The 24,084-nt window shown below is 51.4% G+C and overlaps 27 pseudogenes; all 27 read left to right on the top strand.

Moving 5' to 3' along the window:
* Positions 1-163: 163 nt before the first annotated feature.
* LOC141055664 (5S ribosomal RNA) lies at positions 164-282 on the top strand (annotated as a pseudogene).
* A 273-nt stretch (positions 283-555) lies between these two features.
* Positions 556-674, top strand: LOC141056944 (5S ribosomal RNA; annotated as a pseudogene).
* Positions 675-947: 273 nt separating this feature from the next.
* On the top strand, positions 948-1,066 carry LOC141052383 (5S ribosomal RNA; annotated as a pseudogene).
* Positions 1,067-1,143: 77 nt separating this feature from the next.
* LOC141052388 (5S ribosomal RNA) lies at positions 1,144-1,262 on the top strand (annotated as a pseudogene).
* A 273-nt stretch (positions 1,263-1,535) lies between these two features.
* Positions 1,536-1,654, top strand: LOC141051410 (5S ribosomal RNA; annotated as a pseudogene).
* A 77-nt stretch (positions 1,655-1,731) lies between these two features.
* LOC141052395 (5S ribosomal RNA) lies at positions 1,732-1,850 on the top strand (annotated as a pseudogene).
* Positions 1,851-3,675: 1,825 nt separating this feature from the next.
* LOC141056949 (5S ribosomal RNA) lies at positions 3,676-3,794 on the top strand (annotated as a pseudogene).
* A 469-nt stretch (positions 3,795-4,263) lies between these two features.
* On the top strand, positions 4,264-4,382 carry LOC141052403 (5S ribosomal RNA; annotated as a pseudogene).
* A 273-nt stretch (positions 4,383-4,655) lies between these two features.
* Positions 4,656-4,774, top strand: LOC141055667 (5S ribosomal RNA; annotated as a pseudogene).
* Positions 4,775-5,243: 469 nt separating this feature from the next.
* On the top strand, positions 5,244-5,362 carry LOC141052410 (5S ribosomal RNA; annotated as a pseudogene).
* Positions 5,363-6,599: 1,237 nt separating this feature from the next.
* LOC141057071 (5S ribosomal RNA) lies at positions 6,600-6,718 on the top strand (annotated as a pseudogene).
* Positions 6,719-6,794: 76 nt separating this feature from the next.
* On the top strand, positions 6,795-6,913 carry LOC141052416 (5S ribosomal RNA; annotated as a pseudogene).
* A 1,237-nt stretch (positions 6,914-8,150) lies between these two features.
* LOC141051367 (5S ribosomal RNA) lies at positions 8,151-8,269 on the top strand (annotated as a pseudogene).
* A 469-nt stretch (positions 8,270-8,738) lies between these two features.
* Positions 8,739-8,857, top strand: LOC141052421 (5S ribosomal RNA; annotated as a pseudogene).
* A 657-nt stretch (positions 8,858-9,514) lies between these two features.
* Positions 9,515-9,633, top strand: LOC141052433 (5S ribosomal RNA; annotated as a pseudogene).
* A 273-nt stretch (positions 9,634-9,906) lies between these two features.
* Positions 9,907-10,025, top strand: LOC141055672 (5S ribosomal RNA; annotated as a pseudogene).
* Positions 10,026-10,298: 273 nt separating this feature from the next.
* Positions 10,299-10,417, top strand: LOC141052440 (5S ribosomal RNA; annotated as a pseudogene).
* Positions 10,418-11,074: 657 nt separating this feature from the next.
* On the top strand, positions 11,075-11,193 carry LOC141056955 (5S ribosomal RNA; annotated as a pseudogene).
* Positions 11,194-11,662: 469 nt separating this feature from the next.
* Positions 11,663-11,781, top strand: LOC141052446 (5S ribosomal RNA; annotated as a pseudogene).
* A 273-nt stretch (positions 11,782-12,054) lies between these two features.
* LOC141055678 (5S ribosomal RNA) lies at positions 12,055-12,173 on the top strand (annotated as a pseudogene).
* A 273-nt stretch (positions 12,174-12,446) lies between these two features.
* On the top strand, positions 12,447-12,565 carry LOC141056959 (5S ribosomal RNA; annotated as a pseudogene).
* Positions 12,566-12,838: 273 nt separating this feature from the next.
* LOC141052451 (5S ribosomal RNA) lies at positions 12,839-12,957 on the top strand (annotated as a pseudogene).
* Positions 12,958-13,034: 77 nt separating this feature from the next.
* Positions 13,035-13,153, top strand: LOC141052458 (5S ribosomal RNA; annotated as a pseudogene).
* A 469-nt stretch (positions 13,154-13,622) lies between these two features.
* LOC141052463 (5S ribosomal RNA) lies at positions 13,623-13,741 on the top strand (annotated as a pseudogene).
* Positions 13,742-14,790: 1,049 nt separating this feature from the next.
* LOC141052467 (5S ribosomal RNA) lies at positions 14,791-14,909 on the top strand (annotated as a pseudogene).
* Positions 14,910-14,986: 77 nt separating this feature from the next.
* On the top strand, positions 14,987-15,105 carry LOC141052474 (5S ribosomal RNA; annotated as a pseudogene).
* A 469-nt stretch (positions 15,106-15,574) lies between these two features.
* Positions 15,575-15,693, top strand: LOC141052479 (5S ribosomal RNA; annotated as a pseudogene).
* The last annotated feature ends 8,391 nt before the right edge of the window (positions 15,694-24,084 follow it).

Raw genomic sequence — 24,084 nt, forward strand, 5'->3', positions numbered from 1 at the left:
CTCGTCAGATCGCAGCTGCTAAGCAGCCTGAGGCCGGGCCAGTACCGGCATGGGAGACTGGCTGGGAATCCCTGGTCCTGTTAACATTTTGTACGTTTTATTTCCAAGCTTGCCCTTCCGAGTTTATCCTTCTTGAAAAAAACGTCAGAGATGGCACACTTCCGTCAACGGCCATTCTAAGCTGAATATGCATGCCCTCGTCAGATCGCAGCTGCTAAGCAGCTTGAGGCCGGGCCAGTACCGGCATGGGAGACTGGCTGGGAATCCCTGGTCCTGTTGACATTTTGTACGTTTTATTTCCAAGCTTGCCCTTCCGAGTTTATCCTTCTTGAAAAGAACGTCAGAGATGGCACACTTCCGTCAATGGCCCTTCTAAGCTGAATATGCATGCCCTCATCAGATCGCAGCCGCTAAGCAGCCGGAGGCCGGGCCAGTACCGGCATGGGAGACTGGCTGGGAATCCCTGGTCCTGTTGACATTTTGTACGTTTTTTTTCCAAGCTTGCCCTTCCGAGTTTATCCTTCTTGAAAAAAACGTCAGAGATGGCACGCTTCTGTCAACGGCCATTCTAAGCTGAATATGCCTGCCCTCGTCAGATCGCAGCCACTAAGCAGCTTGAGGCCGGGCCAGTACCGGCATGGGAGACTGGCTGGGAATCCCTGGTCCTGTTGACATTTTGTACGTTTTTTTTCCAAGCTTGCCCTTCCGAGTTTATCCTTCTTGAAAAGAACGTCAGAGATGGCACGCGTCCGTCAACGGCCATTCTAAGCTGAATATGCATTCCCTCGTCACATCGCAGCCGCTAAGCAGCTTGAGGCCGGGCCAGTACCGGCATAGGAGACTGGCTGGGAATCCCTGGTCCTGTTGACATTTTGTACATTTTTTTTCCAAGCTTGCCCTTCCGAGTTTATCCTTCTTGAAAAGAACGTCAGAGATGACACGCTTCCGTCAACGGCCATTCTAAGCTGAATATGCATGCCCTCGTCAGATCGCAGCCGCTAAGCAGCTTGAGGCCGGGCCAGTACCGGCATGGGAGACTGGCTGGGAATCCCTGGTCCTGTTGACATTTTGTACGTTTTATTTCCATGCTTGCCCTTCCGAGTTTATCCTTCTTGAAAAGAACGTCAGAGATGGCACGCTTCCGTCAACGGCCATTCTAAGCTGAATATGCATGCCCTCGTCAGATCGCAGCCGCTAAGCAGCTTGAGGCCGGGCCAGTACCGGCATGGGAGACTGGCTGGGAATCCCTGGTCCTGTTGACATTTTGTATGTTTTTTTTCCAAGCTTGCCCTTCCGAGTTTATCCTTCTTGAAAAGAACGTCAGAGATGGCACGCGTCCGTCAACGGCCATTCTAAGCTGAATATGCATTCCCTCGTCACATCGCAGCCGCTAAGCAGCTTGAAGCCGGGCCAGTACCGGCATAGGAGACTGGCTGGGAATCCCTGGTCCTGTTGACATTTTGTACATTTTTTTTCCAAGCTTGCCCTTCCGAGTTTATCCTTCTTGAAAAGAACGTCAGAGATGGCACGCTTCCGTCAACGGCCATTCTAAGCTGAATATGCATGCCCTCGTCAGATCGCAGCCGCTAAGCAGCTTGAGGCCGGGCCAGTACCAGCATGGGAGACTGGCTGGGAATCCCTGGTCCTGTTGACATTTTGTACGTTTTATTTCCAAGCTTGCCCTTCCGAGTTTATCCTTCTTGAAAAGAACGTCAGAGATGGCACGCTTCCGTCAACGGCCATTCTAAGCTGAATATGCATGCCCTCGTCAGATCGCAGCCGCTAAGCAGCTTGAGGCCGGGCCAGTACCGGCATGGGAGACTGGCTGGGAATCCCTGGTCCTGTTGACATTTTGTACGTTTTTTTTCCAAGCTTGCCCTTCCGAGTTTATCCTTCTTGAAAAGAACGTCAGAGATGGCACGCTTCCGTCAACGGCCATTCTAAGCTGAATATGCATGCCCTCGTCACATCGCAGCAGCTTGAGGCCGGGCCAGTACCGGCATGGGAGACTGGCTGGGAATCCCTGGTCCTGTTGACATTTTGTATGTTTTATTTCCAAGCTTGCCCTTCCGAGTTTATCCTTCTTGAAAAGAACGTCAGAGAGGGCACGCTCCTGTCAACGGCCATTCTAAGCTGAATATGCATGCCCTTGTCAGATTGCAGCTGCTAAGCAGCTTGAGGCCGGGCCAGTACCGGCATGGGAGACTGGCTGGGAATCCCTGGTCCTGTTAACATTTTGTATGTTTTATTTCCAAGCTTGCCCTTCCGAGTTTATCCTTCTTGAAAAAAACGTCAGAGATGGCACGCTTCTGTCAACGGCCATTCTAAGATGAATATGCATGCCCTCGTCAGATCGCAGCCGCTAAGCAGCTTGAGGCCGGGCCAGTACCAGCATGGGAGACTGGCTGGGAATCCCTGGTCCTGTTGACATTTTGTACGTTTTATTTCCAAGCTTGCCCTTCCGAGTTTATCCTTCTTGAAAAGAACGTCAGAGATGGCACGCTTCCGTCAACGGCCATTCTAAGCTGAATATGCATGCCCTTGTCAGATCGCAGCTGCTAAGCAGCTTGAGGCCGGGCCAGTACCGGCATGGGAGACTGGCTGGGAATCCCTGGTCCTGTTGACATTTTGTACGTTTTTTTTCCAAGCTTGCCCTTCCGAGTTTATCCTTCTTGAAAAGAACGTCAGAGATGGCACACTTCCGTCAATGGCCCTTCTAAGCTGAATATGCATGCCCTCATCAGATCGCAGCCACTAAGCAGCTTGAGGCCGGGCCAGTACCGGCATGGGAGACTGGCTGGGAATCCCTGGTCCTGTTGACATTTTGTACGTTTTATTTCCAAGCTTGCCCTTCCGAGTTTATCCTTCTTGAAAAGAACGTCAGAGATGGCACGCTTCCGTCAACGGCCATTCTAAGCTGAATATGCATGCCCTCGTCAGATCGCAGCCGCTAAGCAGCTTGAGGCCGGGCCATTACCGGCATGGGAGACTGGCTGGGAATCCCTGGTCCTGTTGACATTTTGTACGTTTTTTTTCCAAGCTTGCCCTTCCGAGTTTATCCTTCTTGAAAAGAACGTCAGAGATGGCACGCGTCCGTCAACGGCCATTCTAAGCTGAATATGCATTCCCTCGTCACATCGCAGCCGCTAAGCAGCTTGAAGCCGGGCCAGTACCGGCATAGGAGACTGGCTGGGAATCCCTGGTCCTGTTGACATTTTGTACATTTTTTTTCCAAGCTTGCCCTTCCGAGTTTATCCTTCTTGAAAAGAACGTCAGAGATGGCACGCTTCCGTCAACGGCCATTCTAAGCTGAATATGCATGCCCTCGTCAGATCGCAGCAGCTTGAGGCCGGGCCAGTACCAGCATGGGAGACTGGCTGGGAATCCCTGGTCCTGTTGACATTTTGTACGTTTTATTTCCAAGCTTGCCCTTCCGAGTTTATCCTTCTTGAAAAGAACGTCAGAGATGGCACACTTCCGTCAATGGCCCTTCTAAGCTGAATATGCATGCCCTCATCAGATCGCAGCCGCTAAGCAGCCAGAGGCCGGGCCAGTACCGGCATGGGAGACTGGCTGGGAATCCCTGGTCCTGTTGACATTTTGTACGTTTTTTTTCCAAGCTTGCCCTTCCGAGTTTATCCTTCTTGAAAAAAACGTCAGAGATGGCACGCTTCTGTCAACGGCCATTCTAAGCTGAATATGCCTGCCCTCGTCAGATCGCAGCCACTAAGCAGCTTGAGGCCGGGCCAGTACCGGCATGGGAGACTGGCTGGGAATCCCTGGTCCTGTTGACATTTTGTACGTTTTTTTTCCAAGCTTGCCCTTCCGAGTTTATCCTTCTTGAAAAGAACGTCAGAGATGGCACGCGTCCGTCAACGGCCATTCTAAGCTGAATATGCATTCCCTCGTCACATCGCAGCCGCTAAGCAGCTTGAAGCCGGGCCAGTACCGGCATAGGAGACTGGCTGGGAATCCCTGGTCCTGTTGACATTTTGTACATTTTTTTTCCAAGCTTGCCCTTCCGAGTTTATCCTTCTTGAAAAGAACGTCAGAGATGGCACGCTTCCGTCAACGGCCATTCTAAGATGAATATGCATGCCCTCGTCAGATCGCAGCCGCTAAGCAGCTTGAGGCTGGGCCAGTACCAGCATGGGAGACTGGCTGGGAATCCCTGGTCCTGTTGACATTTTGTACGTTTTATTTCCAAGCTTGCCCTTCCGAGTTTATCCTTCTTGAAAAGAACGTCAGAGATGGCACGCTTCCGTCAACGGCCATTCTAAGCTGAATATGCATGCCCTCGTCAGATCGCAGCCGCTAAGCAGCTTGAGGCCGGGCCAGTACCGGCATGGGAGACTGGCTGGGAATCCCTGGTCCTGTTGACATTTTGTACGTTTTATTTCCAAGCTTGCCCTTCCGAGTTTATCCTTCTTGAAAAGAACGTCAGAGATTGCACACTTCCGTCAATGGCCATTCTAAGCTAAATATGCATGCCCTCGTCAGATCGCAGCTGCTAAGCAGCCTGAGGCCGGGCCAGTACCGGCATGGGAGACTGGCTGGGAATCCCTGGTCCTGTTAACATTTTGTACGTTTTATTTCCAAGCTTGCCCTTCCGAGTTTATCCTTCTTGAAAAAAACGTCAGAGATGGCACACTTCCGTCAACGGCCATTCTAAGCTGAATATGCATGCCCTCGTCAGATCGCAGCTGCTAAGCAGCTTGAGGCCGGGCCAGTACCGGCATGGGAGACTGGCTGGGAATCCCTGGTCCTGTTGACATTTTGTATGTTTTTTTTCCAAGCTTGCCCTTCCGAGTTTATCCTTCTTGAAAAGAACGTCAGAGATGGCACGCGTCCGTCAACGGCCATTCTAAGCTGAATATGCATTCCCTCGTCACATCGCAGCCGCTAAGCAGCTTGAAGCCGGGCCAGTACCGGCATAGGAGACTGGCTGGGAATCCCTGGTCCTGTTGACATTTTGTACATTTTTTTTCCAAGCTTGCCCTTCCGAGTTTATCCTTCTTGAAAAGAACGTCAGAGATGGCACGCTTCCGTCAACGGCCATTCTAAGATGAATATGCATGCCCTCGTCAGATCGCAGCCGCTAAGCAGCTTGAGGCCGGGCCAGTACCAGCATGGGAGACTGGCTGGGAATCCCTGGTCCTGTTGACATTTTGTACGTTTTATTTCCAAGCTTGCCCTTCCGAGTTTATCCTTCTTGAAAAGAACGTCAGAGATGGCACGCTTCCGTCAACGGCCATTCTAAGCTGAATATGCATGCCCTCGTCAGATCGCAGCCGCTAAGCAGCTTGAGGCCGGGCCAGTACCGGCATGGGAGACTGGCTGGGAATCCCTGGTCCTGTTGACATTTTGTACGTTTTTTTTCCAAGCTTGCCCTTCCGAGTTTATCCTTCTTGAAAAGAACGTCAGAGATGGCACGCTTCCGTCAACGGCCATTCTAAGCTGAATATGCATGCCCTCGTCACATCGCAGCAGCTTGAGGCCGGGCCAGTACCGGCATGGGAGACTGGCTGGGAATCCCTGGTCCTGTTGACATTTTGTACGTTTTATTTCCAAGCTTGCCCTTCCGAGTTTATCCTTCTTGAAAAGAACGTCAGAGAGGGCACGCTCCTGTCAACGGCCATTCTAAGCTGAATATGCATGCCCTTGTCAGATTGCAGCTGCTAAGCAGCTTGAGGCCGGGCCAGTACCGGCATGGGAGACTGGCTGGGAATCCCTGGTCCTGTTAACATTTTGTATGTTTTATTTCCAAGCTTGCCCTTCCGAGTTTATCCTTCTTGAAAAAAACGTCAGAGATGGCACGCTTCTGTCAACGGCCATTCTAAGCTGAATATGCATGCCCTCGTCAGATTGCAGCCGCTAAGCAGCTTGAGGCCGGGCCAGTACCGGCATGGGAGACTGGCTGGGAATCCCTGGTCCTGTTGACATTTTGTACGTTTTATTTCCAAGCTTGCCCTTCCGAGTTTATCCTTCTTGAAAAGAACGTCAGAGATGGCACACTTCCGTCAATGGCCATTCTAAGCTGAATATGCATGCCCTTGTCAGATTGCAGCCGCTAAGCAGCTTGAGGCTGGGCCAGTACTGGCATGGGAGACTGGCTGGGAATCCCTGGTCGTGTTGACATTTTGTACGTTTTTTTTCCAAGCTTGCCCTTCCGAGTTTATCCTTCTTGAAAAGAACGTCAGAGATGGCACACTTCCGTCAATGGCCATTCTAAGCTGAATATGCATGCCCTTGTCAGATCGCAGCAGCTTGAGGCCGGGCCAGTACCGGCATGGGAGACTGGCTGGGAATCCCTGGTCCTGTTGACATTTTGTACGTTTTATTTCCAAGCTTGCCCTTCCGAGTTTATCCTTCTTGAAAAGAACGTCAGAGATTGCACACTTCCGTCAATGGCCATTCTAAGCTAAATATGCATGCCCTCGTCAGATCGCAGCTGCTAAGCAGCCTGAGGCCGGGCCAGTACCGGCATGGAAGACTGGCTGGGAATCCCTGGTCCTGTTGACATTTTGTACGTTTTTTTTCCAAGCTTGCCCTACCGAGTTTATCCTTCTTGAAAAAAACGTCAGAGATGGCACGCTTCCGTCAACGGCCATTCTAAGCTGAATATGCCTGCCCTCGTCAGATCGCAGCCGCTAAGCAGCTTGAGGCCGGGGCAGTACTGGCATGGGAGACTGGCTGGGAATCCCTGGTCCTGTTGACATTTTGTACGTTTTTTTCCAAGCTTGCCCTTCCGAGTTTATTCTTCTTGAAAAAAACGTCAGAGATGGCACGCTTCCGTCAACGGCCATTCTAAGCTGAATATGCATGCCCTCGTCAGATCGCAGCCGCTAAGCAGCTTGAGGCCGGGCCAGTACCGGCATGGGAGACTGGCTGGGAATCCCTGGTCCTGTTGACATTTTGTACGTTTTATTTCCAAGCTTGCCCTTCCGAGTTTATCCTTCTTGAAAAGAACGTCAGAGATGGCACGCTTCTGTCAACGGCCATTCTAAGCTGAATATGCATTCCCTCGTCAGATCGCAGCCGCTAAGCAGCTTGAGGCCGGGCCAGTACCGGCATGGGAGACTGGCTGGGAATCCCTGGTCCTGTTGACATTTTGAATGTTTTTTTTCCAAGCTTGCCCTTCCGAGTTTATCCTTCTTGAAAAGAACGTCAGAGATGGCACGCTTCCGTCAACGGCCATTCTAAGCTGAATATGCATGCCCTCGTCAGATCGCAGCAGCTTGAGGCCGGGCCAGTACCGGCATGGGAGACTGGCTGGGAATCCCTGGTCCTGTTGACATTTTGTACGTTTTATTTCCAAGCTTGCCCTTCCGAGTTTATCCTTCTTGAAAAAAACGTCAGAGATGGCACGCTTCCGTCAACGGCCATTCTAAGCTGAATATGCATGCCCTCGTCAGATCGCAGCCGCTAAGCAGCTTGAGGCTGGGCCAGTACCGGCATGGGAGACTGGCTGGGAATCCCTGGTCCTGTTGACATTTTGTACGTTTTTTTTCCAAGCTTGCCCTTCCGAGTTTATCCTTCTTGAAAAAAACGTCAGAGATGGCACGCTTCCGTCAACGGCCATTCTAAGCTGAATATGCATGCCCTCGTCAGATCGCAGCTGCTAAGCAGCTTGAGGCCGGGCCAGTGCCGGCATGGGAGACTGGCTGGGATTCCCTGGTCCTGTTGACATTTTGTACGTTTTTTTTCCAAGCTTGCCCTTCCGAGTTTATCCTTCTTGAAAAGAACGTCAGAGATGGCACGCTTCCGTCAACGGCCATTCTAAGCTGAATATGCATGCCCTCGTCAGATCGCAGCAGCTTGAGGCCGGGCCAGTACCAGCATGGGAGACTGGCTGGGAATCCCTGGTCCTGTTGACATTTTGTACGTTTTATTTCCAAGCTTGCCCTTCCGAGTTTATCCTTCTTGAAAAGAACGTCAGAGATGGCACACTTCCGTCAATGGCCCTTCTAAGCTGAATATGCATGCCCTCATCAGATCGCAGCCGCTAAGCAGCCAGAGGCCGGGCCAGTACCGGCATGGGAGACTGGCTGGGAATCCCTGGTCCTGTTGACATTTTGTACGTTTTTTTTCCAAGCTTGCCCTTCCGAGTTTATCCTTCTTGAAAAAAACGTCAGAGATGGCACGCTTCTGTCAACGGCCATTCTAAGCTGAATATACCTGCCCTCGTCAGATCGCAGCCACTAAGCAGCTTGAGGCCGGGCCAGTACCGGCATGGGAGACTGGCTGGGAATCCCTGGTCCTGTTGACATTTTGTACGTTTTTTTTCCAAGCTTGCCCTTCCGAGTTTATCCTTCTTGAAAAGAACGTCAGAGATGGCACGCATCCGTCAACGGCCATTCTAAGCTGAATATGCATTCCCTCGTCACATCGCAGCCGCTAAGCAGCTTGAAGCCGGGCCAGTACCGGCATAGGAGACTGGCTGGGAATCCCTGGTCCTGTTGACATTTTGTACATTTTTTTTCCAAGCTTGCCCTTCCGAGTTTATCCTTCTTGAAAAGAACGTCAGAGATGGCACGCTTCCGTCAACGGCCATTCTAAGATGAATATGCATGCCCTCGTCAGATCGCAGCCGCTAAGCAGCTTGAGGCTGGGCCAGTACCAGCATGGGAGACTGGCTGGGAATCCCTGGTCCTGTTGACATTTTGTACGTTTTATTTCCAAGCTTGCCCTTCCGAGTTTATCCTTCTTGAAAAGAACGTCAGAGATGGCACGCTTCCGTCAACGGCCATTCTAAGCTGAATATGCATGCCCTCGTCAGATCGCAGCCGCTAAGCAGCTTGAGGCCGGGCCAGTACCGGCATGGGAGACTGGCTGGGAATCCCTGGTCCTGTTGACATTTTGTACGTTTTTTTTCCAAGCTTGCCCTTCCGAGTTTATCCTTCTTGAAAAGAACGTCAGAGATGGCACGCTTCCGTCAACGGCCATTCTAAGCTGAATATGCATGCCCTCGTCACATCGCAGCAGCTTGAGGCCGGGCCAGTACCGGCATGGGAGACTGGCTGGGAATCCCTGGTCCTGTTGACATTTTGTATGTTTTATTTCCAAGCTTGCCCTTCCGAGTTTATCCTTCTTGAAAAGAACGTCAGAGAGGGCACGCTCCTGTCAACGGCCATTCTAAGCTGAATATGCATGCCCTTGTCAGATTGCAGCTGCTAAGCAGCTTGAGGCCGGGCCAGTACCGGCATGGGAGACTGGCTGGGAATCCCTGGTCCTGTTAACATTTTGTATGTTTTATTTCCAAGCTTGCCCTTCCGAGTTTATCCTTCTTGAAAAAAACGTCAGAGATGGCACGCTTCTGTCAACGGCCATTCTAAGCTGAATATGCATGCCCTCGTCAGATTGCAGCCGCTAAGCAGCTTGAGGCCGGGCCAGTACCGGCATGGGAGACTGGCTGGGAATCCCTGGTCCTGTTGACATTTTGTACGTTTTATTTCCAAGCTTGCCCTTCCGAGTTTATCCTTCTTGAAAAGAACGTCAGAGATGGCACGCTTCCGTCAACGGCCATTCTAAGCTGAATATGCATGCCCTCGTCAGATCGCAGCCGCTAAGCAGCTTGAGGCCGGGCCAGTACCGGCATGGGAGACTGGCTGGGAATCCCTGGTCCTGTTGACATTTTGTACGTTTTATTTCCAAGCTTGCCCTTCCGAGTTTATCCTTCTTGAAAAGAACGTCAGAGATTGCACACTTCCGTCAATGGCCATTCTAAGCTAAATATGCATGCCCTCGTCAGATCGCAGCTGCTAAGCAGCCTGAGGCCGGGCCAGTACCGGCATGGGAGACTGGCTGGGAATCCCTGGTCCTGTTAACATTTTGTACGTTTTATTTCCAAGCTTGCCCTTCCGAGTTTATCCTTCTTGAAAAAAACGTCAGAGATGGCACACTTCCGTCAACGGCCATTCTAAGCTGAATATGCATGCCCTCGTCAGATCGCAGCTGCTAAGCAGCTTGAGGCCGGGCCAGTACCGGCATGGGAGACTGGCTGGGAATCCCTGGTCCTGTTGACATTTTGTACGTTTTTTTTCCAAGCTTGCCCTTCCGAGTTTATCCTTCTTGAAAAGAACGTCAGAGATGGCACACTTCCGTCAATGGCCCTTCTAAGCTGAATATGCATGCCCTCATCAGATCGCAGCCGCTAAGCAGCTTGAGGCCGGGCCAGTACCGGCATGGGAGACTGGCTGGGAATCCCTGGTCCTGTTGACATTTTGTACGTTTTATTTCCAAGCTTGCCCTTCCGAGTTTATCCTTCTTGAAAAGAACGTCAGAGATGGCACGCTTCCGTCAACGGCCATTCTAAGCTGAATATGCATGCCCTCGTCAGATCGCAGCCGCTAAGCAGCTTGAGGCCGGGCCAGTACCGGCATGGGAGACTGGCTGGGAATCCCTGGTCCTGTTGACATTTTGTACGTTTTTTTTCCAAGCTTGCCCTTCCGAGTTTATCCTTCTTGAAAAGAACGTCAGAGATGGCACGCGTCCGTCAACGGCCATTCTAAGCTGAATATGCATTCCCTCGTCACATCGCAGCCGCTAAGCAGCTTGAAGCCGGGCCAGTACCGGCATAGGAGACTGGCTGGGAATCCCTGGTCCTGTTGACATTTTGTACATTTTTTTTCCAAGCTTGCCCTTCCGAGTTTATCCTTCTTGAAAAGAACGTCAGAGATGGCACGCTTCCGTCAACGGCCATTCTAAGCTGAATATGCATGCCCTCGTCAGATCGCAGCAGCTTGAGGCCGGGCCAGTACCAGCATGGGAGACTGGCTGGGAATCCCTGGTCCTGTTGACATTTTGTACGTTTTATTTCCAAGCTTGCCCTTCCGAGTTTATCCTTCTTGAAAAGAACGTCAGAGATGGCACACTTCCGTCAATGGCCCTTCTAAGCTGAATATGCATGCCCTCATCAGATCGCAGCCGCTAAGCAGCCAGAGGCCGGGCCAGTACCGGCATGGGAGACTGGCTGGGAATCCCTGGTCCTGTTGACATTTTGTACGTTTTTTTTCCAAGCTTGCCCTTCCGAGTTTATCCTTCTTGAAAAAAACGTCAGAGATGGCACGCTTCTGTCAACGGCCATTCTAAGCTGAATATGCCTGCCCTCGTCAGATCGCAGCCACTAAGCAGCTTGAGGCCGGGCCAGTACCGGCATGGGAGACTGGCTGGGAATCCCTGGTCCTGTTGACATTTTGTACGTTTTTTTTCCAAGCTTGCCCTTCCGAGTTTATCCTTCTTGAAAAGAACGTCAGAGATGGCACGCGTCCGTCAACGGCCATTCTAAGCTGAATATGCATTCCCTCGTCACATCGCAGCCGCTAAGCAGCTTGAAGCCGGGCCAGTACCGGCATAGGAGACTGGCTGGGAATCCCTGGTCCTGTTGACATTTTGTACATTTTTTTTCCAAGCTTGCCCTTCCGAGTTTATCCTTCTTGAAAAGAACGTCAGAGATGGCACGCTTCCGTCAACGGCCATTCTAAGATGAATATGCATGCCCTCGTCAGATCGCAGCCGCTAAGCAGCTTGAGGCTGGGCCAGTACCAGCATGGGAGACTGGCTGGGAATCCCTGGTCCTGTTGACATTTTGTACGTTTTATTTCCAAGCTTGCCCTTCCGAGTTTATCCTTCTTGAAAAGAACGTCAGAGATGGCACGCTTCCGTCAACGGCCATTCTAAGCTGAATATGCATGCCCTCGTCAGATCGCAGCCGCTAAGCAGCTTGAGGCCGGGCCAGTACCGGCATGGGAGACTGGCTGGGAATCCCTGGTCCTGTTGACATTTTGTACGTTTTATTTCCAAGCTTGCCCTTCCGAGTTTATCCTTCTTGAAAAGAACGTCAGAGATTGCACACTTCCGTCGATGGCCATTCTAAGCTAAATATGCATGCCCTCGTCAGATCGCAGCTGCTAAGCAGCCTGAGGCCGGGCCAGTACCGGCATGGGAGACTGGCTGGGAATCCCTGGTCCTGTTAACATTTTGTACGTTTTATTTCCAAGCTTGCCCTTCCGAGTTTATCCTTCTTGAAAAAAACGTCAGAGATGGCACACTTCCGTCAACGGCCATTCTAAGCTGAATATGCATGCCCTCGTCAGATCGCAGCTGCTAAGCAGCTTGAGGCCGGGCCAGTACCGGCATGGGAGACTGGCTGGGAATCCCTGGTCCTGTTGACATTTTGTACGTTTTATTTCCAAGCTTGCCCTTCCGAGTTTATCCTTCTTGAAAAGAACGTCAGAGATGGCACACTTCCGTCAATGGCCCTTCTAAGCTGAATATGCATGCCCTCATCAGATCGCAGCCGCTAAGCAGCCGGAGGCCGGGCCAGTACCGGCATGGGAGACTGGCTGGGAATCCCTGGTCCTGTTGACATTTTGTACGTTTTTTTTCCAAGCTTGCCCTTCCGAGTTTATCCTTCTTGAAAAAAACGTCAGAGATGGCACGCTTCTGTCAACGGCCATTCTAAGCTGAATATGCCTGCCCTCGTCAGATCGCAGCCACTAAGCAGCTTGAGGCCGGGCCAGTACCGGCATGGGAGACTGGCTGGGAATCCCTGGTCCTGTTGACATTTTGTACGTTTTTTTTCCAAGCTTGCCCTTCCGAGTTTATCCTTCTTGAAAAGAACGTCAGAGATGGCACGCGTCCGTCAACGGCCATTCTAAGCTGAATATGCATTCCCTCGTCACATCGCAGCCGCTAAGCAGCTTGAGGCCGGGCCAGTACCGGCATAGGAGACTGGCTGGGAATCCCTGGTCCTGTTGACATTTTGTACATTTTTTTTCCAAGCTTGCCCTTCCGAGTTTATCCTTCTTGAAAAGAACGTCAGAGATGACACGCTTCCGTCAACGGCCATTCTAAGCTGAATATGCATGCCCTCGTCAGATCGCAGCCGCTAAGCAGCTTGAGGCCGGGCCAGTACCGGCATGGGAGACTGGCTGGGAATCCCTGGTCCTGTTGACATTTTGTACGTTTTATTTCCATGCTTGCCCTTCCGAGTTTATCCTTCTTGAAAAGAACGTCAGAGATGGCACGCTTCCGTCAACGGCCATTCTAAGCTGAATATGCATGCCCTCGTCAGATCGCAGCCGCTAAGCAGCTTGAGGCCGGGCCAGTACCGGCATGGGAGACTGGCTGGGAATCCCTGGTCCTGTTGACATTTTGTATGTTTTTTTTCCAAGCTTGCCCTTCCGAGTTTATCCTTCTTGAAAAGAACGTCAGAGATGGCACGCGTCCGTCAACGGCCATTCTAAGCTGAATATGCATTCCCTCGTCACATCGCAGCCGCTAAGCAGCTTGAAGCCGGGCCAGTACCGGCATAGGAGACTGGCTGGGAATCCCTGGTCCTGTTGACATTTTGTACATTTTTTTTCCAAGCTTGCCCTTCCGAGTTTATCCTTCTTGAAAAGAACGTCAGAGATGGCACGCTTCCGTCAACGGCCATTCTAAGATGAATATGCATGCCCTCGTCAGATCGCAGCCGCTAAGCAGCTTGAGGCCGGGCCAGTACCAGCATGGGAGACTGGCTGGGAATCCCTGGTCCTGTTGACATTCTGTACGTTTTATTTCCAAGCTTGCCCTTCCGAGTTTATCCTTCTTGAAAAGAACGTCAGAGATGGCACGCTTCCGTCAACGGCCATTCTAAGCTGAATATGCATGCCCTCGTCAGATCGCAGCCGCTAAGCAGCTTGAGGCCGGGCCAGTACCGGCATGGGAGACTGGCTGGGAATCCCTGGTCCTGTTGACATTTTGTACGTTTTTTTTCCAAGCTTGCCCTTCCGAGTTTATCCTTCTTGAAAAGAACGTCAGAGATGGCACGCTTCCGTCAACGGCCATTCTAAGCTGAATATGCATGCCCTCGTCACATCGCAGCAGCTTGAGGCCGGGCCAGTACCGGCATGGGAGACTGGCTGGGAATTCCTGGTCCTGTTGACATTTTGTATGTTTTATTTCCAAGCTTGCCCTTCCGAGTTTATCCTTCTTGAAAAGAACGTCAGAGAGGGCACGCTCCTGTCAACGGCCATTCTAAGCTGAATATGCATGCCCTTGTCAGATTGCAGCTGCTAAGCAGCTTGAGGCCGGGCCAGTACCGGCATGGGAGACTGGCTGGGAATCCCTGGTCCTGTTAACATTTTGTATGTTTTATTTCCAAGCTTGCCCTTCCGAGTTTATCCTTCTTGAAAAAAACGTCAGAGATGGCACGCTTCTGTCAACGGCCATTCTAAGCTGAATATGCATGCCCTCGTCAGATTGCAGACGCTAAGCAGCTTGAGGCCGGGCCAGTACCGGCATGGGAGACTGGCTGGGAATCCCTGGTCCTGTTGACATTTTGTACGTTTTATTTCCAAGCTTGCCCTTCCGAGTTTATCCTTCTTGAAAAGAACGTCAGAGATGGCACACTTCCGTCAATGGCCATTCTAAGCTGAATATGCATGCCCTTGTCAGATTGCAGCCGCTAAGCAGCTTGAGGCTGGGCCAGTACTGGCATGGGAGACTGGCTGGGAATCCCTGGTCGTGTTGACATTTTGTACGTTTTTTTTCCAAGCTTGCCCTTCCGAGTTTATCCTTCTTGAAAAGAACGTCAGAGATGGCACACTTCCGTCAATGGCCATTCTAAGCTGAATATGCATGCCCTTGTCAGATCGCAGCCGCTAAGCAGCTTGAGGCCGGGCCAGTACCGGCATAGGAGACTGGCTGGGAATCCCTGGTCCTGTTGACATTTTGTACATTTTTTTTCCAAGCTTGCCCTTCCGAGTTTATCCTTCTTGAAAAGAACGTCAGAGATGACACGCTTCCGTCAACGGCCATTCTAAGCTGAATATGCATGCCCTCGTCAGATCGCAGCCGCTAAGCAGCTTGAGGCCGGGCCAGTACCGGCATGGGAGACTGGCTGGGAATCCCTGGTCCTGTTGACATTTTGTACGTTTTATTTCCATGCTTGCCCTTCCGAGTTTATCCTTCTTGAAAAGAACGTCAGAGATGGCACGCTTCCGTCAACGGCCATTCTAAGCTGAATATGCATGCCCTCGTCAGATCGCAGCCGCTAAGCAGCTTGAGGCCGGGCCAGTACCGGCATGGGAGACTGGCTGGGAATCCCTGGTCCTGTTGACATTTTGTATGTTTTTTTTCCAAGCTTGCCCTTCCGAGTTTATCCTTCTTGAAAAGAACGTCAGAGATGGCACGCGTCCGTCAACGGCCATTCTAAGCTGAATATGCATTCCCTCGTCACATCGCAGCCGCTAAGCAGCTTGAAGCCGGGCCAGTACCGGCATAGGAGACTGGCTGGGAATCCCTGGTCCTGTTGACATTTTGTACATTTTTTTTCCAAGCTTGCCCTTCCGAGTTTATCCTTCTTGAAAAGAACGTCAGAGATGGCACGCTTCCGTCAACGGCCATTCTAAGATGAATATGCATGCCCTCGTCAGATCGCAGCCGCTAAGCAGCTTGAGGCCGGGCCAGTACCAGCATGGGAGACTGGCTGGGAATCCCTGGTCCTGTTGACATTTTGTACGTTTTATTTCCAAGCTTGCCCTTCCGAGTTTATCCTTCTTGAAAAGAACGTCAGAGATGGCACGCTTCCGTCAACGGCCATTCTAAGCTGAATATGCATGCCCTCGTCAGATCGCAGCCGCTAAGCAGCTTGAGGCCGGGCCAGTACCGGCATGGGAGACTGGCTGGGAATCCCTGGTCCTGTTGACATTTTGTACGTTTTTTTTCCAAGCTTGCCCTTCCGAGTTTATCCTTCTTGAAAAGAACGTCAGAGATGGCACGCTTCCGTCAACGGCCATTCTAAGCTGAATATGCATGCCCTCGTCACATCGCAGCAGCTTGAGGCCGGGCCAGTACCGGCATGGGAGACTGGCTGGGAATCCCTGGTCCTGTTGACATTTTGTACGTTTTATTTCCAAGCTTGCCCTTCCGAGTTTATCCTTCTTGAAAAGAACGTCAGAGAGGGCACGCTCCTGTCAACGGCCATTCTAAGCTGAATATGCATGCCCTTGTCAGATTGCAGCTGCTAAGCAGCTTGAGGCCGGGCCAGTACCGGCATGGGAGACTGGCTGGGAATCCCTGGTCCTGTTAACATTTTGTATGTTTTATTTCCAAGCTTGCCCTTCCGAGTTTATCCTTCTTGAAAAAAACGTCAGAGATGGCACGCTTCTGTCAACGGCCATTCTAAGCTGAATATGCATGCCCTCGTCAGATTGCAGCCGCTAAGCAGCTTGAGGCCGGGCCAGTACCGGCATGGGAGACTGGCTGGGAATCCCTGGTCCTGTTGACATTTTGTACGTTTTATTTCCAAGCTTGCCCTTCCGAGTTTATCCTTCTTGAAAAGAACGTCAGAGATGGCACACTTCCGTCAATGGCCATTCTAAGCTGAATATGCATGCCCTTGTCAGATTGCAGCCGCTAAGCAGCTTGAGGCTGGGCCAGTACTGGCATGGGAGACTGGCTGGGAATCCCTGGTCGTGTTGACATTTTGTACGTTTTTTTTCCAAGCTTGCCCTTCCGAGTTTATCCTTCTTGAAAAGAACGTCAGAGATGGCACACTTCCGTCAATGGCCATTCTAAGCTGAATATGCATGCCCTTGTCAGATCGCAGCAGCTTGAGGCCGGGCCAGTACCGGCATGGGAGACTGGCTGGGAATCCCTGGTCCTGTTGACATTTTGTACGTTTTATTTCCAAGCTTGCCCTTCCGAGTTTATCCTTCTTGAAAAGAACGTCAGAGATTGCACACTTCCGTCAATGGCCATTCTAAGCTAAATATGCATGCCCTCGTCAGATCGCAGCTGCTAAGCAGCCTGAGGCCGGGCCAGTACCGGCATGGAAGACTGGCTGGGAATCCCTGGTCCTGTTGACATTTTGTACGTTTTTTTTCCAAGCTTGCCCTACCGAGTTTATCCTTCTTGAAAAAAACGTCAGAGATGGCACGCTTCCGTCAACGGCCATTCTAAGCTGAATATGCCTGCCCTCGTCAGATCGCAGCCGCTAAGCAGCTTGAGGCCGGGGCAGTACTGGCATGGGAGACTGGCTGGGAATCCCTGGTCCTGTTGACATTTTGTACGTTTTTTTCCAAGCTTGCCCTTCCGAGTTTATTCTTCTTGAAAAAAACGTCAGAGATGGCACGCTTCCGTCAACGGCCATTCTAAGCTGAATATGCATGCCCTCGTCAGATCGCAACCGCTAAGCAGCTTGAGGCCGGGCCAGTACCGGCATGGGAGACTGGCTGGGAATCCCTGGTCCTGTTGACATTTTGTACGTTTTATTTCCAAGCTTGCCCTTCCGAGTTTATCCTTCTTGAAAAGAACGTCAGAGATGGCACGCTTCTGTCAACGGCCATTCTAAGCTGAATATGCATTCCCTCGTCAGATCGCAGCCGCTAAGCAGCTTGAGGCCGGGCCAGTACCGGCATGGGAGACTGGCTGGGAATCCCTGGTCCTGTTGACATTTTGAATGTTTTTTTTCCAAGCTTGCCCTTCCGAGTTTATCCTTCTTGAAAAGAACGTCAGAGATGGCACGCTTCCGTCAACGGCCATTCTAAGCTGAATATGCATGCCCTCGTCAGATCGCAGCAGCTTGAGGCCGGGCCAGTACCGGCATGGGAGACTGGCTGGGAATCCCTGGTCCTGTTGACATTTTGTACGTTTTATTTCCAAGCTTGCCCTTCCGAGTTTATCCTTCTTGAAAAAAACGTCAGAGATGGCACGCTTCCGTCAACGGCCATTCTAAGCTGAATATGCATGCCCTCGTCACATCGCAGCAGCTTGAGGCCGGGCCAGTACCGGCATGGGAGACTGGCTGGGAATCCCTGGTCCTGTTGACATTTTGTATGTTTTATTTCCAAGCTTGCCCTTCCGAGTTTATCCTTCTTGAAAAGAACGTCAGAGAGGGCACGCTCCTGTCAACGGCCATTCTAAGCTGAATATGCATGCCCTTGTCAGATTGCAGCTGCTAAGCAGCTTGAGGCCGGGCCAGTACCGGCATGGGAGACTGGCTGGGAATCCCTGGTCCTGTTAACATTTTGTATGTTTTATTTCCAAGCTTGCCCTTCCGAGTTTATCCTTCTTGAAAAAAACGTCAGAGATGGCACGCTTCTGTCAACGGCCATTCTAAGATGAATATGCATGCCCTCGTCAGATCGCAGCCGCTAAGCAGCTTGAGGCCGGGCCAGTACCAGCATGGGAGACTGGCTGGGAATCCCTGGTCCTGTTGACATTTTGTACGTTTTATTTCCAAGCTTGCCCTTCCGAGTTTATCCTTCTTGAAAAGAACGTCAGAGATGGCACGCTTCCGTCAACGGCCATTCTAAGCTGAATATGCATGCCCTTGTCAGATCGCAGCTGCTAAGCAGCTTGAGGCCGGGCCAGTACCGGCATGGGAGACTGGCTGGGAATCCCTGGTCCTGTTGACATTTTGTACGTTTTTTTTCCAAGCTTGCCCTTCCGAGTTTATCCTTCTTGAAAAGAACGTCAGAGATGGCACACTTCCGTCAATGGCCCTTCTAAGCTGAATATGCATGCCCTCATCAGATCGCAGCCACTAAGCAGCTTGAGGCCGGGCCAGTACCGGCATGGGAGACTGGCTGGGAATCCCTGGTCCTGTTGACATTTTGTACGTTTTATTTCCAAGCTTGCCCTTCCGAGTTTATCCTTCTTGAAAAGAACGTCAGAGATGGCACGCTTCCGTCAACGGCCATTCTAAGCTGAATATGCATGCCCTCGTCAGATCGCAGCCGCTAAGCAGCTTGAGGCCGGGCCATTACCGGCATGGGAGACTGGCTGGGAATCCCTGGTCCTGTTGACATTTTGTACGTTTTTTTTCCAAGCTTGCCCTTCCGAGTTTATCCTTCTTGAAAAGAACGTCAGAGATGGCACGCGTCCGTCAACGGCCATTCTAAGCTGAATATGCATTCCCTCGTCACATCGCAGCCGCTAAGCAGCTTGAAGCCGGGCCAGTACCGGCATAGGAGACTGGCTGGGAATCCCTGGTCCTGTTGACATTTTGTACATTTTTTTTCCAAGCTTGCCCTTCCGAGTTTATCCTTCTTGAAAAGAACGTCAGAGATGGCACGCTTCCGTCAACGGCCATTCTAAGCTGAATATGCATGCCCTCGTCAGATCGCAGCAGCTTGAGGCCGGGCCAGTACCAGCATGGGAGACTGGCTGGGAATCCCTGGTCCTGTTGACATTTTGTACGTTTTATTTCCAAGCTTGCCCTTCCGAGTTTATCCTTCTTGAAAAGAACGTCAGAGATGGCACACTTCCGTCAATGGCCCTTCTAAGCTGAATATGCATGCCCTCATCAGATCGCAGCCGCTAAGCAGCCAGAGGCCGGGCCAGTACCGGCATGGGAGACTGGCTGGGAATCCCTGGTCCTGTTGACATTTTGTACGTTTTTTTTCCAAGCTTGCCCTTCCGAGTTTATCCTTCTTGAAAAAAACGTCAGAGATGGCACGCTTCTGTCAACGGCCATTCTAAGCTGAATATGCCTGCCCTCGTCAGATCGCAGCCACTAAGCAGCTTGAGGCCGGGCCAGTACCGGCATGGGAGACTGGCTGGGAATCCCTGGTCCTGTTGACATTTTGTACGTTTTTTTTCCAAGCTTGCCCTTCCGAGTTTATCCTTCTTGAAAAGAACGTCAGAGATGGCACGCGTCCGTCAACGGCCATTCTAAGCTGAATATGCATTCCCTCGTCACATCGCAGCCGCTAAGCAGCTTGAAGCCGGGCCAGTACCGGCATAGGAGACTGGCTGGGAATCCCTGGTCCTGTTGACATTTTGTACATTTTTTTTCCAAGCTTGCCCTTCCGAGTTTATCCTTCTTGAAAAGAACGTCAGAGATGGCACGCTTCCGTCAACGGCCATTCTAAGATGAATATGCATGCCCTCGTCAGATCGCAGCCGCTAAGCAGCTTGAGGCTGGGCCAGTACCAGCATGGGAGACTGGCTGGGAATCCCTGGTCCTGTTGACATTTTGTACGTTTTATTTCCAAGCTTGCCCTTCCGAGTTTATCCTTCTTGAAAAGAACGTCAGAGATGGCACGCTTCCGTCAACGGCCATTCTAAGCTGAATATGCATGCCCTCGTCAGATCGCAGCCGCTAAGCAGCTTGAGGCCGGGCCAGTACCGGCATGGGAGACTGGCTGGGAATCCCTGGTCCTGTTGACATTTTGTACGTTTTATTTCCAAGCTTGCCCTTCCGAGTTTATCCTTCTTGAAAAGAACGTCAGAGATTGCACACTTCCGTCAATGGCCATTCTAAGCTAAATATGCATGCCCTCGTCAGATCGCAGCTGCTAAGCAGCCTGAGGCCGGGCGAGTACCGGCATGGGAGACTGGCTGGGAATCCCTGGTCCTGTTAACATTTTGTACGTTTTATTTCCAAGCTTGCCCTTCCGAGTTTATCCTTCTTGAAAAAAACGTCAGAGATGGCACACTTCCGTCAACGGCCATTCTAAGCTGAATATGCATGCCCTCGTCAGATCGCAGCTGCTAAGCAGCTTGAGGCCGGGCCAGTACCGGCATGGGAGACTGGCTGGGAATCCCTGGTCCTGTTGACATTTTGTACGTTTTATTTCCAAGCTTGCCCTTCCGAGTTTATCCTTCTTGAAAAGAACGTCAGAGATGGCACACTTCCGTCAATGGCCCTTCTAAGCTGAATATGCATGCCCTCATCAGATCGCAGCCGCTAAGCAGCCGGAGGCCGGGCCAGTACCGGCATGGGAGACTGGCTGGGAATCCCTGGTCCTGTTGACATTTTGTACGTTTTTTTTCCAAGCTTGCCCTTCCGAGTTTATCCTTCTTGAAAAAAACGTCAGAGATGGCACGCTTCTGTCAACGGCCATTCTAAGCTGAATATGCCTTCCCTCGTCAGATCGCAGCCACTAAGCAGCTTGAGGCCGGGCCAGTACCGGCATGGGAGACTGGCTGGGAATCCCTGGTCCTGTTGACATTTTGTACGTTTTTTTTCCAAGCTTGCCCTTCCGAGTTTATCCTTCTTGAAAAGAACGTCAGAGATGGCACGCGTCCGTCAACGGCCATTCTAAGCTGAATATGCATTCCCTCGTCACATCGCAGCCGCTAAGCAGCTTGAGGCCGGGCCAGTACCGGCATAGGAGACTGGCTGGGAATCCCTGGTCCTGTTGACATTTTGTACATTTTTTTTCCAAGCTTGCCCTTCCGAGTTTATCCTTCTTGAAAAGAACGTCAGAGATGACACGCTTCCGTCAACGGCCATTCTAAGCTGAATATGCATGCCCTCGTCAGATCGCAGCCGCTAAGCAGCTTGAGGCCGGGCCAGTACCGGCATGGGAGACTGGCTGGGAATCCCTGGTCCTGTTGACATTTTGTACGTTTTATTTCCATGCTTGCCCTTCCGAGTTTATCCTTCTTGAAAAGAACGTCAGAGATGGCACGCTTCCGTCAACGGCCATTCTAAGCTGAATATGCATGCCCTCGTCAGATCGCAGCCGCTAAGCAGCTTGAGGCCGGGCCAGTACCGGCATGGGAGACTGGCAGGGAATCCCTGGTCCTGTTGACATTTTGTATGTTTTTTTTCCAAGCTTGCCCTTCCGAGTTTATCCTTCTTGAAAAGAACGTCAGAGATGGCACGCGTCCGTCAACGGCCATTCTAAGCTGAATATGCATTCCCTCGTCACATCGCAGCCGCTAAGCAGCTTGAAGCCGGGCCAGTACCGGCATAGGAGACTGGCTGGGAATCCCTGGTCCTGTTGACATTTTGTACATTTTTTTTCCAAGCTTGCCCTTCCGAGTTTATCCTTCTTGAAAAGAACGTCAGAGATGGCACGCTTCCGTCAACGGCCATTCTAAGATGAATATGCATGCCCTCGTCAGATCGCAGCCGCTAAGCAGCTTGAGGCCGGGCCAGTACCAGCATGGGAGACTGGCTGGGAATCCCTGGTCCTGTTGACATTCTGTACGTTTTATTTCCAAGCTTGCCCTTCCGAGTTTATCCTTCTTGAAAAGAACGTCAGAGATGGCACGCTTCCGTCAACGGCCATTCTAAGCTGAATATGCATGCCCTCGTCAGATCGCAGCCGCTAAGCAGCTTGAGGCCGGGCCAGTACCGGCATGGGAGACTGGCTGGGAATCCCTGGTCCTGTTGACATTTTGTACGTTTTTTTTCCAAGCTTGCCCTTCCGAGTTTATCCTTCTTGAAAAGAACGTCAGAGATGGCACGCTTCCGTCAACGGCCATTCTAAGCTGAATATGCATGCCCTCGTCACATCGCAGCAGCTTGAGGCCGGGCCAGTACCGGCATGGGAGACTGGCTGGGAATCCCTGGTCCTGTTGACATTTTGTATGTTTTATTTCCAAGCTTGCCCTTCCGAGTTTATCCTTCTTGAAAAGAACGTCAGAGAGGGCACGCTCCTGTCAACGGCCATTCTAAGCTGAATATGCATGCCCTTGTCAGATTGCAGCTGCTAAGCAGCTTGAGGCCGGGCCAGTACCGGCATGGGAGACTGGCTGGGAATCCCTGGTCCTGTTAACATTTTGTATGTTTTATTTCCAAGCTTGCCCTTCCGAGTTTATCCTTCTTGAAAAAAACGTCAGAGATGGCACGCTTCTGTCAACGGCCATTCTAAGCTGAATATGCATGCCCTCGTCAGATTGCAGACGCTAAGCAGCTTGAGGCCGGGCCAGTACCGGCATGGGAGACTGGCTGGGAATCCCTGGTCCTGTTGACATTTTGTACGTTTTATTTCCAAGCTTGCCCTTCCGAGTTTATCCTTCTTGAAAAGAACGTCAGAGATGGCACACTTCCGTCAATGGCCATTCTAAGCTGAATATGCATGCCCTTGTCAGATTGCAGCCGCTAAGCAGCTTGAGGCTGGGCCAGTACTGGCATGGGAGACTGGCTGGGAATCCCTGGTCGTGTTGACATTTTGTACGTTTTTTTTCCAAGCTTGCCCTTCCGAGTTTATCCTTCTTGAAAAGAACGTCAGAGATGGCACACTTCCGTCAATGGCCATTCTAAGCTGAATATGCATGCCCTTGTCAGATCGCAGCCGCTAAGCAGCTTGAGGCCGGGCCAGTACCGGCATAGGAGACTGGCTGGGAATCCCTGGTCCTGTTGACATTTTGTACATTTTTTTTCCAAGCTTGCCCTTCCGAGTTTATCCTTCTTGAAAAGAACGTCAGAGATGACACGCTTCCGTCAACGGCCATTCTAAGCTGAATATGCATGCCCTCGTCAGATCGCAGCCGCTAAGCAGCTTGAGGCCGGGCCAGTACCGGCATGGGAGACTGGCTGGGAATCCCTGGTCCTGTTGACATTTTGTACGTTTTATTTCCATGCTTGCCCTTCCGAGTTTATCCTTTTTGAAAAGAACGTCAGAGATGGCACGCTTCCGTCAACGGCCATTCTAAGCTGAATATGCATGCCCTCGTCAGATCGCAGCCGCTAAGCAGCTTGAGGCCGGGCCAGTACCGGCATGGGAGACTGGCTGGGAATCCCTGGTCCTGTTGACATTTTGTATGTTTTTTTTCCAAGCTTGCCCTTCCGAGTTTATCCTTCTTGAAAAGAACGTCAGAGATGGCACGCGTCCGTCAACGGCCATTCTAAGCTGAATATGCATTCCCTCGTCACATCGCAGCCGCTAAGCAGCTTGAAGCCGGGCCAGTACCGGCATAGGAGACTGGCTGGGAATCCCTGGTCCTGTTGACATTTTGTACATTTTTTTTCCAAGCTTGCCCTTCCGAGTTTATCCTTCTTGAAAAGAACGTCAGAGATGGCACGCTTCCGTCAACGGCCATTCTAAGATGAATATGCATGCCCTCGTCAGATCGCAGCCGCTAAGCAGCTTGAGGCCGGGCCAGTACCAGCATGGGAGACTGGCTGGGAATCCCTGGTCCTGTTGACATTTTGTACGTTTTATTTCCAAGCTTGCCCTTCCGAGTTTATCCTTCTTGAAAAGAACGTCAGAGATGGCACGCTTCCGTCAACGGCCATTCTAAGCTGAATATGCATGCCCTCGTCAGATCGCAGCCGCTAAGCAGCTTGAGGCCGGGCCAGTACCGGCATGGGAGACTGGCTGGGAATCCCTGGTCCTGTTGACATTTTGTACGTTT

This window comes from Dendrobates tinctorius, unplaced genomic scaffold, assembly GCF_039654945.1.
Source record: "Dendrobates tinctorius isolate UK_male_01 unplaced genomic scaffold, ASM3965494v1 ptg000011l, whole genome shotgun sequence".
Taxonomy (NCBI): domain Eukaryota; kingdom Metazoa; phylum Chordata; class Amphibia; order Anura; family Dendrobatidae; genus Dendrobates; species Dendrobates tinctorius.